This window comes from Pecten maximus, chromosome 2 (genome assembly GCF_902652985.1).
Source record: "Pecten maximus chromosome 2, xPecMax1.1, whole genome shotgun sequence".
NCBI lineage: Eukaryota > Metazoa > Mollusca > Bivalvia > Pectinida > Pectinidae > Pecten > Pecten maximus.
The window spans coordinates 3,030,530-3,052,287 of record NC_047016.1 but is presented as its reverse complement, the minus strand read 5'-3'; the positions used below and the strand labels follow the sequence as shown (position 1 = coordinate 3,052,287).

At 34.1% G+C, this 21,758-nt stretch overlaps 1 protein-coding gene across 1 annotated transcript in view; it reads left to right on the top strand.

Annotated features, from left to right (window-relative positions):
* The first annotated feature begins 288 nt into the window (after nucleotides 1-288).
* Nucleotides 289-21,758, top strand: part of LOC117340530 — a 113,487-nt gene continuing 92,017 nt past the window's right edge. Inside the window, exon 1 of the mRNA XM_033902292.1 lies at nucleotides 289-367. The gene's annotated coding sequence lies outside the window, so the exon portion shown is untranslated. The remainder of the gene's footprint in view (nucleotides 368-21,758) is intronic.

The window sequence follows — 21,758 nt, the reverse complement described above, 5'->3', positions numbered from 1 at the left end:
TCAGTAGAACTTATGCTATTAGATTTATACAATACAATTTCACGACCACTCCACATCAGGATACACCAATGCCAGGGATAAATTATTTATTCATAACTATTTTTATTTTTTTACTGTCAATCTAATTCCTGTCAGGCGTCATGGAGCGTTCCTACCCGCGCATGGCCTACACGGACATGCCTGAGTGGTGTATTATGAGCTGTAACTCATCCCGCCAAGCTGGTTACTTGACAACGGATGCTGGCGGTGTAACGAGGTCAATTATACGACTTATATTTTAGATACACGCGTGGACCCATTGTTATTAATCTGATTATTGTCTACGAGGAATTGGGACTCTATTATGCTGGCCTGATACCACACCAAAGTAAGTAGTTCAGTCCTAGTTTTACGGTGTTAACAGGGTGCCAGTAGGGTACAGTTCAGTACTCCTAGTAATTAAATTAACAACCACTTGATTTGATTTGGTTAATACATTATATCTCTTTCATAGATATCTATTCACTTTTAAGATAGTATTGGTAGATAATTTTATCTTCTTGATGAACATCAATTATATATTTTAAGTGCGAGATATTGATATTCCTTGACTGAAAAATATGAAAATATTCACGACTACAATATAACTAGATATATCCTATTGATTGTGGGGTTTAAAATGTCGCGAACTTCTGTAACCAGATAGTCTGTCTCCTGAGACACACATTTTGTGACAAGAAAGGCACCAGGTGTGCTATAACTTGTCGATGACGTCATCGATACCAAAATGTTACGTTCGCGGTTATTTCCATTTGTGATCTCCACCCATGTAATTTCGAAAACGGTTGGTCAGACTTATCTCTGCTTCTCATTGACATGTTCAGAGTACAAAAATAACAAACTTTCCAAATGACATGTTCATAGAACACAATTAACAAGACTTTGCCGTAAAAATCAAAACCACAAAACCTTACATATTTTGTATTTCACCGGTAAATAAAATGTAAAGCAATGCCCTGAATGGTTTACAGTTCGGATTTATATGACCAATTAGATAATTCTGTCATCTTTCCGGCTATCTATGTTCGTTTGTAGATGTTAAACAATACACACATTTCACTGGCATTGTTCTTTATGTTTCAAGGGTGAGTGTTTAGGGAATTTTATCACTTTAATGAGCGTAACGCTTAAAAAGTGTGATGGTCCTCGAACGTGTCATAATATACACAAATATTTACATCTTTCTTTCCTTTCTTCAACTTAGTAAACTCTGACTGCGAATAAATTAGTGTTAACGCAGTGAAAAAAGGCTCTGCGGATTTATAAGCACATGAATAGGTAACATAATTATGACTTCGTCTATTTGTGACGTTACCGGAACGTCAACTAGACGGCGCCATTTTGAAAGGACAGATCAACACAATTTTAGCGTTTTCTCCTATCACTCGGTGATCTTTGTACAAAAAACTAACGTCAAGTGAGTATTTTGGCCAAAACGAAACTGAATGTTGCGGAAATGTCGGCATATCTAACGAGGTAAGCTAACAACAAATGGCTGAAACGTACAGCTCCTAGCTAGAGAACATTTAACCACGTCACTGCTAAATCTGTGTCCCGCTGTGCTCGACAACCATAGTTAATCAGAGACGGCAATTGTCAATACATCAATTAATTAAAAACGTAAAAGGTATTAAACAAAAATATTGAGTTGTTTCTTGTAATTTTGTTAACAATACTAGTGTCTTAACGTAAATTCACTGGAGCTATATTATCTTAGCAACCACGACTGCCGTAGTTACCAACGTCGCATCACACATTGAACTATAATTTCTTCATACTGTATCTAAACGATTGGCTTGATGTAAATATTAGGATTGTACCGCATTTTAACGCGCTAACCATAGGAAATGTTCGTTGCCAACTGCGGGCATATTACCGTATACGCAGTCTAAATGAGGTACAATCCTTAAATGACGTTACGCTTACAAACTGTGGTGCACGTGGTCACCGAATTTGTCATAATATACACAAACGTTTTATTTAATCTTCAGTAATATTGACTTCTTACTACACGACATGGATGTTATTTTGTGATTACTAAATTATACTTAAATTACTTAATTGTCTGTTATAATGACACTATATATTTCTTGCAATAAATCCATATCTTAACAATGTCAAGTGACAATAAAAATAATAGATATCAGTAATCTTTGATAGTATATAATATCGCCAATCTTTTTAAACGAACATATGAATCAACATGTCGCATTACGCTCTAGTCGACTAGACAACAACATTAACGTATTACAAATCACGATTTGGGTTAATTTATGACAGTCTTTGTCTTAATTTAGTGTAATAGGTCCCTATGAAACTTTTCGTTGTGAGGTTTATTTATTTCATATGGGAGATGTAGTTAGAACGTATTATAACACCGTAATTGTGTACATACACTTAATTCTACCATCCTAGTTCTCATGGTAAGTGTGCGGCTTACCCCGGTTGGACCTAGATATGTGTGGCGGATGTTGTCGTGACCTAGATTTGTATGGTGATTGTCGTCGTGACCTAGATTTGTATGGTGGTTGTCGTCGTGACCTAGATTTGTATGGCGGTTGTCGCATTGGAAACAGAAGCCGCTTTCCCTTCAGAACCGCCTGGTCTTATTTTCCTTTGTACTGTTTTAAGTGTCCCTTTACAAATCAATATTTTTGGTCATATTTCGCTCGTTTTAACGATTTTGAGTTGGAATTGTGGTTTCCTAATTGTATTGGTATTCGTTGTTGGTTTCTTGCCTCCGGACAGATATTTATCTATTTTTATTTTCCAAACCTCCTCTGTTAGCTTGATCCTGCTCGTTCTAGAACGTGTCCGTTTGACCTCGGTGTTTACACTTGTCTGTATTAATGATGGTAAACATCAGAGGTCAGTCGGACACGCTAACCTTCTGGAATAGACAATACCTTTATCTTATCGTCCTTAATTGATCTTGTCGTGATAGTAGGGCATAAAACAATGCCAAACACTGTTCTAGTAGATTGGTACGAAAGGAAACAGTTGTTAATATCACAAGATTTATATTTGTGTGACGTGATGTTGTTTAATTAAACAGTATATATCATTTTTTTTTATAACTTTGAATGGCTGTGTTACATCGTTGATTCAATTCTGCTTGGATATTTTAATTAAATAAAATACTTTGACAGTCTAAATATTATCATTGATGTTACCATGACATCGACTATTTTTAATGTTATCAACACGGTTCCTAACCAACGTAAAAACGGATTGTGGTGACATCACTGTCATTAGGGCTTCAAACGTAACGACACGGAGTCGATCACAGCCTCATTATCGATTTTTTTTATATTTTTTATTAATCTTCAATTAAGGGTATAATTTAAGTACATGTTACTTTGATACGCTATATCACGGGTTTGTAGTGAAGTGTACTTTTATTCAGCACTGTACATGTGTAGAACAACACCATCAAATTCCTTTTTTATTTATTTTGTGTGTGTGTTGTTGTTGTGTTTAGCTAGTTCATATTAATTACCTGATCTCGAATGCTTAACCTCGCTCGCGTGATAATGAATTTGGTATTTGTTCCTTGTCGTGTATTCGGGAGTACGGTATTAATTCATGATACTGATGTGTATTTATAGTTTAACCTTTCAACAAACTACAGAAACTGACACAGACCGAGGCAGAAGTATAGGATGCGCGACATTTCGTCATTTTTTATAAGTATGTTTTTACGCCAATAACACGAGCCAATCATTATGCTGGAATAATCACGAGACGTTCCGTCCGAATGAGGATATTGATGATGGGGCAATTTTATCTTAATACTTTTAATTATCGTATACGTGTTTAGACCTGAGCTAATCCATCACTCTCGTATGTACATAAACAATGATATATATATCAACATAGCTACAGTGTATATACCACATGTATGGACCTGTATGATAACATAACTATACACCACATGTATGGACCTGTATGATAACATAACTATATACCACATGTATGGACCTGTATGATAACATAACTATATACCACATGTATGGACCTGTATGATAACATAACTATATACCACATGTATGGACCTGTATGATAACATAACTATATACCACATGTATGGACCTGTATGATAACATAACTATATACCACATGTATGGACCTGTATGATAACATAACTATATACCACATGTATGGACCTGTATGATAACATAACTATATACCACATGTATGGACCTGTATGATAACATAACTATATACCACATGTATGGACCTGTATGATAACATAACTATATACCACATGTATGGACCTGTATGATAACATAACTATATACCACATGTATGGACCTGTATGATAACATAACTATATACCACATGTATGGACCTGTATGATAACATAACTATATACCACATGTATGGACCTGTATGATAACATAACTATATACCACATGTATGGACCTGTATGATAACATAACTATATACCACATGTATGGACCTGTATGATAACATAACTATACACCACATGTATGGACCTGTATGATAACATAACTATATACCACATGTATGGACCTGTATGATAACATAACTATATACCACATGTATGGACCTGTATGATAACATAACTATACACCACATGTATGGACCTGTATGATAACATAACTATATACCACATGTATGGACCTGTATGATAACATAACTATATACCACATGTATGGACCTGTATGATAACATAACTATATACCACATGTATGGACCTGTATGATAACATAACTATATACCACATGTATGGACCTGTATGATAACATAACTATATACCACATGTATGGACCTGTATGATAACATAACTATATACCACATGTATGGACCTGTATGATAACATAACTATATACCACATGTACGGACCTGTATGATAACATAACTATATACCACATGTATGGACCTGTATGATAACATAACTATATACCACATGTATGGACCTGTATGATAACATAACTATATACCACATGTATGGACCTGTATGATAACATAACTATATACCACATGTATGGACCTGTATGATAACATAACTATATACCACATGTATGGACCTGTATGATAACATAACTATATACCACATGTATGGACCTGTATGATAACATAACTATATACCACATGTATGGACCTGTATGATAACATAACTATATACCACATGTATGGACCTGTATGATAACATAACTATATACCACATGTATGGACCTGTATGATAACATAACTATATACCACATGTATGGACCTGTATGATAACATAACTATATACCACATGTATGGACCTGTATGATAACATAACTATATACCACATGTATGGACCTGTATGATAACATAACTATATACCACATGTATGGACCTGTATGATAACATAACTATATACCACATGTATGGACCTGTATGATAACATAACTATATACCACATGTATGGACCTGTATGATAACATAACTATATACCACATGTATGGACCTGTATGATAACATAACTATATACCACATGTATGGACCTGTATGATAACATAACTATATACCACATGTATGGACCTGTATGATAACATAACTATATACCACATGTATGGACCTGTATGATAACATAACTATATACCACATGTATGGACCTGTATGATAACATAACTATATACCACATGTATGGACCTGTATGATAACATAACTATATACCACATGTATGGACCTGTATGATAACATAACTATATACCACATGTATGGACCTGTATGATAACATAACTATATACCACATGTATGGACCTGTATGATAACATAACTATATACCACATGTATGGACCTGTATGATAACATAACTATATACCACATGTATGGACCTGTATGATAACATAACTATATACCACATGTATGGACCTGTATGATAACATAACTATATACCACATGTATGGACCTGTATGATAACATAACTATACACCACATGTATGGACCTGTATGATAACATAACTATATACCACATGTATGGACCTGTATGATAACATAACTATATACCACATGTATGGACCTGTATGATAACATAACTATATACCACATGTATGGACCTGTATGATAACATAACTATATACCACATGTATGGACCTGTATGATAACATAACTATATACCACATGTATGGACCTGTATGATAACATAACTATATACCACATGTATGGACCTGTATGATAACATAACTATATACCACATGTATGGACCTGTATGATAACATAACTATATACCACATGTATGGACCTGTATGATAACATAACTATATACCACATGTATGGACCTGTATGATAACATAACTATATACCACATGTATGGACCTGTATGATAACATAACTATATACCACATGTATGGACCTGTATGATAACATAACTATACACCACATGTATGGACCTGTATGATAACATAACTATATACCACATGTATGGACCTGTATGATAACATAACTATATACCACATGTATGGACCTGTATGATAACATAACTATATACCACATGTATGGACCTGTATGATAACATAACTATATACCACATGTATGGACCTGTATGATAACATAACTATATACCACATGTATGGACCTGTATGATAACATAACTATATACCACATGTATGGACCTGTATGATAACATAACTATATACCACATGTATGGACCTGTATGATAACATAACTATATACCACATGTATGGACCTGTATGATAACATAACTATATACCACATGTATGGACCTGTATGATAACATAACTATATACCACATGTATGGACCTGTATGATAACATAACTATATACCACATGTATGGACCTGTATGATAACATAACTATATACCACATGTATGGACCTGTATGATAACATAACTATATACCACATGTATGGACCTGTATGATAACATAACTATATACCACATGTATGGACCTGTATGATAACATAACTATATACCACATGTATGGACCTGTATGATAACATAACTATATACCACATGTATGGACCTGTATGATAACATAACTATATACCACATGTATGGACCTGTATGATAACATAACTATATACCACATGTATGGACCTGTATGATAACATAACTATATACCACATGTATGGACCTGTATGATAACATAACTATATACCACATGTATGGACCTGTATGATAACATAACTATATACCACATGTATGGACCTGTATGATAACATAACTATATACCACATGTATGGACCTGTATGATAACATAACTATATACCACATGTATGGACCTGTATGATAACATAACTATATACCACATGTATGGACCTGTATGATAACATAACTATATACCACATGTATGGACCTGTATGATAACATAACTATATACCACATGTATGGACCTGTATGATAACATAACTATACACCACATGTATGGACCTGTATGATAACATAACTATACACCACATGTATGGACCTGTATGATAACATAACTATATACCACATGTATGGACCTGTATGATAACATAACTATACACCACATGTATGGACCTGTATGATAACATAACTATATACCACATGTATGGACCTGTATGATAACATAACTATATACCACATGTATGGACCTGTATGATAACATAACTATATACCACATGTATGGACCTGTATGATAACATAACTATATACCACATGTATGGACCTGTATGATAACATAACTATATACCACATGTATGGACCTGTATGATAACATAACTATATACCACATGTATGGACCTGTATGATAACATAACTATATACCACATGTATGGACCTGTATGATAACATAACTATATACCACATGTATGGACCTGTATGATAACATAACTATACCCACATGTATGGACCTGTATGATAACATAACTATATACCACATGTATGGACCTGTATGATAACATAACTATACCACATGTATGGACCTGTATGATAACATAACTATATACCACATGTATGGACCTGTATGATAACATAACTATATACCACATGTATGGACCTGTATGATAACATAACTATACCACATGTATGGACCTGTATGATAACATAACTATACACCACATGTATGGACCTGTATGATAACATAACTATATACCACATGTATGGACCTGTATGATAACATAACTATATACCACATGTATGGACCTGTATGATAACATAACTATACCACATGTATGGACCTGTATGATAACATAACTATATACCACATGTATGGACCTGTATGATAACATAACTATATACCACATGTATGGACCTGTATGATAACATAACTATATACCACATGTATGGACCTGTATGATAACATAACTATATACCACATGTATGGACCTGTATGATAACATAACTATATACCACATGTATGGACCTGTATGATAACATAACTATATACCACATGTATGGACCTGTATGATAACATAACTATATACCACATGTATGGACCTGTATGATAACATAACTATATACCACATGTATGGACCTGTATGATAACATAACTATATACCACATGTATGGACCTGTATGATAACATAACTATATACCACATGTATGGACCTGTATGATAACATAACTATATACCACATGTATGGACATGTATGATAACATAACTATATACCACATGTATGGACCTGTATGATAACATAACTATATACCACATGTATGGACCTGTATGATAACATAACTATATACCACATGTATGGACCTGTATGATAACATAACTATATACCACATGTATGGACCTGTATGATAACATAACTATATACCACATGTATGGACCTGTATGATAACATAACTATATACCACATGTATGGACCTGTATGATAACATAACTATATACCACATGTATGGACCTGTATGATAACATAACTATATACCACATGTATGGACCTGTATGATAACATAACTATATACCACATGTATGGACCTGTATGATAACATAACTATATACCACATGTATGGACCTGTATGATAACATAACTATATACCACATGTATGGACCTGTATGATAACATAACTATATACCACATGTATGGACCTGTATGATAACATAACTATATACCACATGTATGGACCTGTATGATAACATAACTATATACCACATGTATGGACCTGTATGATAACATAACTATATACCACATGTATGGACCTGTATGATAACATAACTATATACCACATGTATGGACCTGTATGATAACATAACTATATACCACATGTATGGACCTGTATGATAACATAACTATATACCACATGTATGGACCTGTATGATAACATAACTATATACCACATGTATGGACCTGTATGATAACATAACTATATACCACATGTATGGACCTGTATGATAACATAACTATATACCACATGTATGGACCTGTATGATAACATAACTATACACCACATGTATGGACCTGTATGATAACATAACTATATACCACATGTATGGACCTGTATGATAACATAACTATACACCACATGTATGGACCTGTATGATAACATAACTATATACCACATGTATGGACCTGTATGATAACATAACTATACACCACATGTATGGACCTGTATGATAACATAACTATATACCACATGTATGGACCTGTATGATAACATAACTATACCACATGTATGGACCTGTATGATAACATAACTATATACCACATGTATGGACCTGTATGATAACATAACTATATACCACATGTATGGACCTGTATGATAACATAACTATACACCACATGTATGGACCTGTATGATAACATAACTATATACCACATGTATGGACCTGTATGATAACATAACTATATACCACATGTATGGACCTGTATGATAACATAACTATATACCACATGTATGGACCTGTATGATAACATAACTATATACCACATGTATGGACCTGTATGATAACATAACTATATACCACATGTATGGACCTGTATGATAACATAACTATATACCACATGTATGGACCTGTATGATAACATAACTATATACCACATGTATGGACCTGTATGATAACATAACTATATACCACATGTATGGACCTGTATGATAACATAACTATATACCACATGTATGGACCTGTATGATAACATAACTATATACCACATGTATGGACCTGTATGATAACATAACTATATACCACATGTATGGACCTGTATGATAACATAACTATATACCACATGTATGGACCTGTATGATAACATAACTATATACCACATGTATGGACCTGTATGATAACATAACTATATACCACATGTATGGACCTGTATGATAACATAACTATATACCACATGTATGGACCTGTATGATAACATAACTATATACCACATGTATGGACCTGTATGATAACATAACTATATACCACATGTATGGACCTGTATGATAACATAACTATATACCACATGTATGGACCTGTATGATAACATAACTATATACCACATGTATGGACCTGTATGATAACATAACTATATACCACATGTATGGACCTGTATGATAACATAACTATATACCACATGTATGGACCTGTATGATAACATAACTATATACCACATGTATGGACCTGTATGATAACATAACTATACCACATGTATGGACCTGTATGATAACATAACTATATACCACATGTATGGACCTGTATGATAACATAACTATACCACATGTATGGACCTGTATGATAACATAACTATATACCACATGTATGGACCTGTATGATAACATAACTATATACCACATGTATGGACCTGTATGATAACATAACTATACACCACATGTATGGACCTGTATGATAACATAACTATATACCACATGTATGGACCTGTATGATAACATAACTATATACCACATGTATGGACCTGTATGATAACATAACTATATACCACATGTATGGACCTGTATGATAACATAACTATATACCACAGTATGGACCTGTATGATAACATAACTATATACCACATGTATGGACCTGTATGATAACATAACTATATACCACATGTATGGACCTGTATGATAACATAACTATATACCACATGTATGGACCTGTATGATAACATAACTATATACCACATGTATGGACCTGTATGATAACATAACTATATACCACATGTATGGACCTGTATGATAACATAACTATATACCACATGTATGGACCTGTATGATAACATAACTATATACCACATGTATGGACCTGTATGATAACATAACTATATACCACATGTATGGACCTGTATGATAACATAACTATACACCACATGTATGGACCTGTATGATAACATAACTATATACCACATGTATGGACCTGTATGATAACATAACTATATACCACATGTATGGACCTGTATGATAACATAACTATATACCACATGTATGGACCTGTATGATAACATAACTATATACCACATGTATGGACCTGTATGATAACATAACTATATACCACATGTATGGACCTGTATGATAACATAACTATACACCACATGTATGGACCTGTATGATAACATAACTATATACCACATGTATGGACCTGTATGATAACATAACTATATACCACATGTATGGACCTGTATGATAACATAACTATATACCACATGTATGGACCTGTATGATAACATAACTATATACCACATGTATGGACCTGTATGATAACATAACTATATACCACATGTATGGACCTGTATGATAACATAACTATATACCACATGTATGGACCTGTATGATAACATAACTATATACCACATGTATGGACCTGTATGATAACATAACTATATACCACATGTATGGACCTGTATGATAACATAACTATATACCACATGTATGGACCTGTATGATAACATAACTATATACCACATGTATGGACCTGTATGATAACATAACTATATACCACATGTATGGACCTGTATGATAACATAACTATATACCACATGTATGGACCTGTATGATAACATAACTATATACCACATGTATGGACCTGTATGATAACATAACTATATACCACATGTATGGACCTGTATGATAACATAACTATATACCACATGTATGGACCTGTATGATAACATAACTATATACCACATGTATGGACCTGTATGATAACATAACTATATACCACATGTATGGACCTGTATGATAACATAACTATATACCACATGTATGGACCTGTATGATACATAACTATACACCACATGTATGGACCTGTATGATAACATAACTATATACCACATGTATGGACCTGTATGATAACATAACTATACACCACATGTATGGACCTGTATGATAACATAACTATACCACAGGTATGGACCTGTATGATAACATAACTATATACCACATGTATGGACCTGTATGATAACATAACTATATACCACATGTATGGACCTGTATGATAACATAACTATATACCACATGTATGGACCTGTATGATAACATAACTATATACCACATGTATGGACCTGTATGATAACATAACTATATACCACATGTATGGACCTGTATGATAACATAACTATATACCACATGTATGGACCTGTATGATAACATAACTATATACCACATGTATGGACCTGTATGATAACATAACTATATACCACATGTATGGACCTGTATGATAACATAACTATATACCACATGTATGGACCTGTATGATAACATAACTATATACCACATGTATGGACCTGTATGATAACATAACTATATACCACATGTATGGACCTGTATGATAACATAACTATACTACCACATGTATGGACCTGTATGATAACATAACTATATACCACATGTATGGACCTGTATGATAACATAACTATATACCACATGTATGGACCTGTATGATAACATAACTATATACCACATGTATGGACCTGTATGATAACATAACTATATACCACATGTATGGACCTGTATGATAACATAACTATATACCACATGTATGGACCTGTATGATAACATAACTATATACCACATGTATGGACCTGTATGATAACATAACTATATACCACATGTATGGACCTGTATGATAACATAACTATATACCACATGTATGGACCTGTATGATAACATAACTATATACCACATGTATGGACCTGTATGATAACATAACTATATACCACATGTATGGACCTGTATGATAACATAACTATATACCACATATATGGACCTGTATGATAACATAACTACACCACATGTACGGACCTGTATGATAACATAACTATATACCACATGTATGGACCTGTATGATAACATAACTATATACCACATGTATGGACCTGTATGATAACATAACTATACACCACATGTATGGACCTGTATGATAACATAACTATATACCACATGTATGGACCTGTATGATAACATAACTATATACCACATGTATGGACCTGTATGATAACATAACTATATACCACATGTATGGACCTGTATGATAACATAACTATATACCACATGTATGGACCTGTATGATAACATAACTATATACCACATGTATGGACCTGTATGATAACATAACTATATACCACATGTATGGACCTGTATGATAACATAACTATATACCACATGTATGGACCTGTATGATAACATAACTATATACCACATGTATGGACCTGTATGATAACATAACTATATACCACATGTATGGACCTGTATGATAACATAACTATATACCACATGTATGGACCTGTATGATAACATAACTATATACCACATGTATGGACCTGTATGATAACATAACTATATACCACATGTATGGACCTGTATGATAACATAACTATATACCACATGTATGGACCTGTATGATAACATAACTATATACCACATGTATGGACCTGTATGATAACATAACTATATACCACATGTATGGACCTGTATGATAACATAACTATATACCACATGTATGGACCTGTATGATAACATAACTATATACCACATGTATGGACCTGTATGATAACATAACTATATACCACATGTATGGACCTGTATGATAACATAACTATACACCACATGTATGGACCTGTATGATAACATAACTATATACCACATGTATGGACCTGTATGATAACATAACTATATACCACATGTATGGACCTGTATGATAACATAACTATATACCACATGTATGGACCTGTATGATAACATAACTATACACCACATGTATGGACCTGTATGATAACATAACTATATACCACATGTATGGACCTGTATGATAACATAACTATATACCACATGTATGGACCTGTATGATAACATAACTATACCACATGTATGGACCTGTATGATAACATAACTATACACCACATGTATGGACCTGTATGATAACATAACTATATACCACATGTATGGACCTGTATGATAACATAACTATATACCACATGTATGGACCTGTATGATAACATAACTATATACCACATGTATGGACCTGTATGATAACATAACTATATACCACATGTATGGACCTGTATGATAACATAACTATATACCACATGTATGGACCTGTATGATAACATAACTATATACCACATGTATGGACCTGTATGATAACATAACTATATACCACATGTATGGACCTGTATGATAACATAACTATATACCACATGTATGGACCTGTATGATAACATAACTATATACCACATGTATGGACCTGTATGATAACATAACTACACCACATGTATGGACCTGTATGATAACATAACTATACCACATGTATGGACCTGTATGATAACATAACTATATACCACATGTATGGACCTGTATGATAACATAACTATATACCACATGTATGGACCTGTATGATAACATAACTATACCCACATGTATGGACCTGTATGATAACATAACTATATACCACATGTATGGACCTGTATGATAACATAACTATATACCACATGTATGGACCTGTATGATAACATAACTATATACCACATGTATGGACCTGTATGATAACATAACTATATACCACATGTATGGACCTGTATGATAACATAACTATATACCACATGTATGGACCTGTATGATAACATAACTATATACCACATGTATGGACCTGTATGATAACATAACTATATACCACATGTATGGACCTGTATGATAACATAACTATATACCACATGTATGGACCTGTATGATAACATAACTATATACCACATGTATGGACCTGTATGATAACATAACTATATACCACATGTATGGACCTGTATGATAACATAACTATACACCACATGTATGGACCTGTATGATAACATAACTATATACCACATGTATGGACCTGTATGATAACATAACTATATACCACATGTATGGACCTGTATGATAACATAACTATATACCACATGTATGGACCTGTATGATAACATAACTATATACCACATGTATGGACCTGTATGATAACATAACTATACACCACATGTATGGACCTGTATGATAACATAACTATATACCACATGTATGGACCTGTATGATAACATAACTATATACCACATGTATGGACCTGTATGATAACATAACTATATACCACATGTATGGACCTGTATGATAACATAACTATATACCACATGTATGGACCTGTATGATAACATAACTATATACCACATGTATGGACCTGTATGATAACATAACTATATACCACATGTATGGACCTGTATGATAACATAACTATACACCACATGTATGGACCTGTATGATAACATAACTATATACCACATGTATGGACCTGTATGATAACATAACTATATACCACATGTATGGACCTGTATGATAACATAACTATATACCACATGTATGGACCTGTATGATAACATAACTATACCACATGTATGGACCTGTATGATAACATAACTATATACCACATGTACGGACCTGTATGATAACATAACTATATACCACATGTATGGACCTGTATGATAACATAACTATATACCACATGTATGGACCTGTATGATAACATAACTATATACCACATGTATGGACCTGTATGATAACATAACTATATACCACATGTATGGACCTGTATGATAACATAACTATATACCACATGTATGGACCTGTATGATAACATAACTATATACCACATGTATGGACCTGTATGATAACATAACTATATACCACATGTATGGACCTGTATGATAACATAACTATATACCACATGTATGGACCTGTATGATAACATAACTATATACCACATGTATGGACCTGTATGATAACATAAACTATACCACATGTATGGACCTGTATGATAACATAACTATACACCAAGTATGGACCTGTATGATAACATAACTATATACCACATGTAGGACCTGTATGAAACATAACTAGATACCACATGTAGGGACCCTGTATGAAACATAACTATACACCACAGGTATGGACCTGTATGATAACATAACTATACACCACATGTATGGACCTGTATAACATAAGCTATATACCAAATTGCTTATGGAACCAAACAAATAAACCCATGTAGGACCTTTTATAAATAACATTCCCCACATTGGCCTTTTATAAAAAAAACTTATACCTGTAGGGACCTTATATAAAATTTAAACCAATAAATGGGAGAAGATAACTAACTACACCACATGTAGGGCTGTAACATAACTATACCAATAGGGATTTGAAAAATAACAAAACCCCCTGTATACCATAAAAACAATAACTTTTAACCCAAAAAAACCCAATAACTTACTTTAAAACAAATCCTTAGGACCTTTAAAATAACAAAATGGCCTTTAAAATAACTTCCCCCACTTTTGGCCCTGTAAAAATACAAATTTGGATTTTTAACAAACCCCCAAGGAGGGGGAATAACAAAAAAAGGGGACCTGTATAAAAAAACCCAATTTTAACTTTTAAAACAAATTAACGGGGGGGTTTTAATAAAAAACATCCCCAATTAGGCCTTTTTTTAAATAACTAAACGTAGGACCTGATAAAAAAATAACCACTGTAGGATGTTAAAAAAACTAAACCCATGTAGGCGTATAAAAAAATCACCCATGTGGGGACCTTAAAAATAATTTTCCACATGTAGGGACCTGTATAAAAAAATAAAACCCTTGGGACCGTAGAAAAAACTAAAACCCCCTGTAGGATGTATGAAAACATAACTATAACCACAGTAGGGGTTATATAAAAATTACCCATGTAGGACCTGTATGAAAAAAATTTACCATTTGGACCTGTATGTAACATAAATCCCCCAATTTTTAAAGGGATTAAATAACATATAACCCAAAAAAGATTTTTTTTAAAGGGGGTTTTTTGGGTTTTTGTCTTTTTTCCGGGTGGGCCCCAAAAGGAATTTTTTTTTTTAATTGGCGGGTTTGGCGGGCAAATTTGGAAACCCCAGAAAAGGCCCCGGGCTTTCCCCCTTTCCCTTTTTTTTTTTTTAACCCCCCCCCCGGCCTTTTTGGGCTTTTTTTTTTTTTTTTTTTTTTTTTTTTTTTTTTTTTTTTTTTTTTTTTTTTTTTTTTTTTTTTTTTTTTTTTTTTTTTTTTTTTTTTTTTTTTTTTTTTTTTTTTTTTTTTTTTTTTTTTTTTTTTTTTCCCCCCCCCCCCCCCCCCCCCCCCCCCCCCCCCCCCCCCCCCCCCCCCCCCCCCCCCCCCCCCCCCCCCCCCCCCCCCCCCTTTGGTTTCCCCGGGGTTTTGGTCCCTTTTCCCTTCCTTTTTTGTCTTTTTTCCCTTTTTCCGGTTTTGGTTGGTTGGGTGGGTTTTTAATTGGTTTGGGGTTTCCCCTTTCCTTTGTTTTCCCGCGGGGGGGGGGGATTTTTCTTTTTTTTTAAACCCCCGTTGGGCGGGGGCCCCCGGGCTAGAAGGTTCCGTTTTGAACCCCCGGTGTTTTACCGGTCTTTTTTTGGGGTAAAAACGAGGCATTAGAAAATTGGAAAGGGGGCAATTTTCGGCTTTTTTATGAATTATTTTTTGGGGCCAAAAAAAAGGCCCAAACCATTTTGAGTTGGAAATAAACAGGTTGTTCCCAAGATTTTTTTTGGGATGTTTTTGGGAATTTTATTTAAAAACTTTTAATTTTAATCGTTTTTTAACGTTGGTTTTTAATTAAAAAAATTTTTATTCAAATTTTCGTATTTTCCCATAATAAAATTTTTGTAATTTACAACTTCCCAACCAATGTAAAAACATTTTACGGCCTGTTTTGGGGGAAATAACAAAATTATACCCAATTTTTTTTTAATTTTTTTTAACCCAAATTGGGGAAATTTCCCCCTCCATTTATTTTCCCTTTTTCCCTATTCCTTTTTCCCTTTTTTTTTTCCCCGTCCCTTTCCCCCCCTTTTTTTTTGGGGGTTTGGGGTTTTCCTTTTTTGTGTTGGCCTTTTATAAAAATTCCCTTAACCCAATGTTAAACCTGTATAATAAATTTTAAAACCCCTTGGTTGGGGGGGAGGGGATTAAATTCAAAAATCCCCAATGTTTTTTGGCCCTTTAATAATCCCCAAAACTTCAAAAACCCCGGGAGGGGTTGTATGGGACCTGGTTTTTTTAATTTTTTTTAAAAATTTACCCAATTAAGGCCCCTTTTATGTGGAAAACAAATTCCCCAAGGGGTAGGGCCTATGATAACATTTTTTTAAAATACTTTTAATTTATGTAACTTTAACCTAACAATCTTAGCTGTATGTAACTTTAAAAATTAATAACCACATGTTCCCTGTTTTAAAAATACCCCCCATTTAGGGACCTGTATGTTAACTAACTAAAATCCCACAGTTGGACCTGAAATTAATAACAAACTTTTAATCCCCCATGAAATGGACCTGTTTTACCTACAAATAAACCACATGTATGGCCCTTTAAATTAAAACAAAACAAAAACCACCCTTTTTGGACCTTTTGGTAAAATTATAACCCCCTGTAGGACCTGTTTTTTCCCTTAACTAAACCACATGTTGGACCTGTTTTTAAAACCCAAAATTTCCCCCCCCCACATTTTGGCGGGTTTGCCTGCCCTAAAACCCCCTATATCCAAACCCCGGGGGTTGGGAAACCTGAAATAATTAACAAAACCTACAACCACATTTTGGGGCCCCCTTTTATGAAACATAACTAACCCCAACATTTTTGGGACCTGAATGATAACAACTAAAACACAAAAATTAGGACCGGGTATAAATAACAAAACTATATACCACATGTATGGCCTTTTGGGAAAAACAAAACAAAACCCCCATGGGGGGATGTATAAATAACATAATTATACACCAAAACATGTAGGGGCCCTGTATGTAACAAAACAACAAAACCCCCATGTAGGGAACCTTTATAACAAAACTATAACCCAACATTTTAAGGGGGCCCTTTAAATAGCCCCCCTAAATCCCCCACATTTTGGGCCCGTAAATAAATAACTTTTACCGGGGCAAAATTTAGGGACCGGGTATTTAAAAATAACTAAAAAAACCACCTTTTTAGGGGCCCTTTGAAAAATGAAAAATAACTATACACCACATTAGGCCCCTGTAGGAAACATACTTTTAATACCACATGAAAATGGACCTGTATGAAATAAAAAATTAATAAAAAAACCAAAACCATGAAAATGGGACCTGTTTTAACAAAACCAAATATAAACAATGAAAAGGGGCCCTGTTATAATAACAAAATAACCCCCACATGTAGGGAACCTGTATGAAAAAATAACTATAACCACGGGGTTGGACCTGAAAATAAAACAAAAAACTTAAAAAACCCACATTTTAGGGAGGGGGGGTTTATGTAACATAACTATAAAACCAAACATTTAATGGCCCTGTATAAAACATAACTATACAAAAAAACCCCAACATTTATGGCCCTTTGTAGGGGGAAAAATAACGAAAACAACCACATGAAAAGGGACCTGTAAAAAAAATTTAACTTTAACCCTTATGAAACACACAAATTTAATGTGGGACCTGTAGGGAACATAACAATTCCAACCCCCCATTTAAATTTCCCTTTTTGACAAAACTATAAAAAAAAAACATGTATTGGACCCTGTAAAAAAAAAAACTATTTTCCAAAAAAAAAATGGGGGGACCTGTATGAAAACATACCTAAACCCCAAAACAGGGGGTAAAGGTTTGTTTTATAAATAAAAAATCCCCCAAACTTTAAAGGACCGGGTATAACATAATTTCTAACCCATGTATGGCCCTTAAGAAAACCCCAAACTATAACCACTATGGACCTGTAGGGGGGAAAAAACATAACTAGAAAAACACATTTTAGGGACCTGTAAAAATAACTAAATAACCCCAAAAATGTATGGACCTTTAAGAAAAAACATAAAAACCCCAAACAGGTAGGGGAACCTGATATAACTAACTATATCCCAAATTTTGGACCGGGGAAAGGGTAACAAACTATAAACCCCCAAACTTTTAAATTGGACCGAGGGGAAAAACATAAACTTCACCACAGGGGTATTGGGACCTTTTAAATTTACAAAACCTTAAAACCCCCACATTTATGGACCTGGGGTTAAAAACAAACTCTAAAACCCATGGTAGGGGAACCTGATGATAACATAACTATTTTACCACATGTGGACCTTTTGGAAAAACATAACTAAAATCCCGGACCGGGAAAAAAGGGTCCCGTTTTATAAAAAATCCTTTTAACCACAGAAAGGGCCTGTAGTAACAATAATAATACCACATGTAGGGAAACCCCCTTAAAAATGGGAAACCAAAAAATAAACCACATGTAAAAACCGGGGAATGATAAAGGAACTAAAAAAGGTACCACAAAATTAGGGAAAGGGCGGGGTATAACAAAATAAAAAAGGAAAAAGCCCCGTTTTATACCAAAACCAAAAAACCCTGTATGGGGAAAATTTTTGGGGTCCCGAAAAGGAAAAAATTAGGACCTGAAAACAAATTATATAAAAAAAAACCAAAGGGGTTATAGGGAATAAAAAAAAAACTAGCCCGGGGCTTTTGGGGGCCGGGGGGGAAAAAAAAAAGGCCAAAAATGGGGAGCGGGTGGGTTTAAAACCTATCAAAAAATTTTCAAAAGTGAAAAACATACATGGAAAACCGGGTCCCCAAAAAACATGAAAATGGGGACCGGGGTAGGGATAACTAATTTAACCCACATGTAGGCCCTGTAGATAACATAAAAACCTAAAAAAAAACATGTATGGCCTTTGTTTTGAAAACCCAAAACTATATCCAGGGGGTTAGGGACCTGAAAGGAAAAAACAAAACTATATACCCCCTGAAAAGGGGGGACCTTTGAAAAACCTTTAAACATAAAACGCCACATTTTGGGACCTTTAGAACAAACCCCTAAAATACCCAATGTTGGCCCGTTGAAACAAACATTACCACTTTATGGCCCTTTAAAGGGATAACATAACTTATCCCAGGGTAGGGGAACCTGAAAATTATACATAATTTAAACCAAAATGTAGGGACCTGTTTGATAACATAACTTTTCCACATTTTTCCCCGTATATAACAAAAAAAACATATCCCCCAAAAATGTATTTACCTTTTATAAACAAAAAGTATATCCACTGTATGGACCGGGAAAAGAAAACATAACTACATACCCCCAATGTTTGGACCTGTATTTTAACATAAAAAAAATACAAAAACAAAAAACCCAAAAACCAAACCACATTTTTTGGCCCTTTAAATGATAACATAACAAAACACCACATTTAGGGGACCGGGAAAATAATAAAAAAAATACCCCTTTGGAAATGGACCGGAAAAAGGGATAACAAAACCTAATACCATTTTAAAGGGGACCTGTAGAAAACATAAAAAAATTT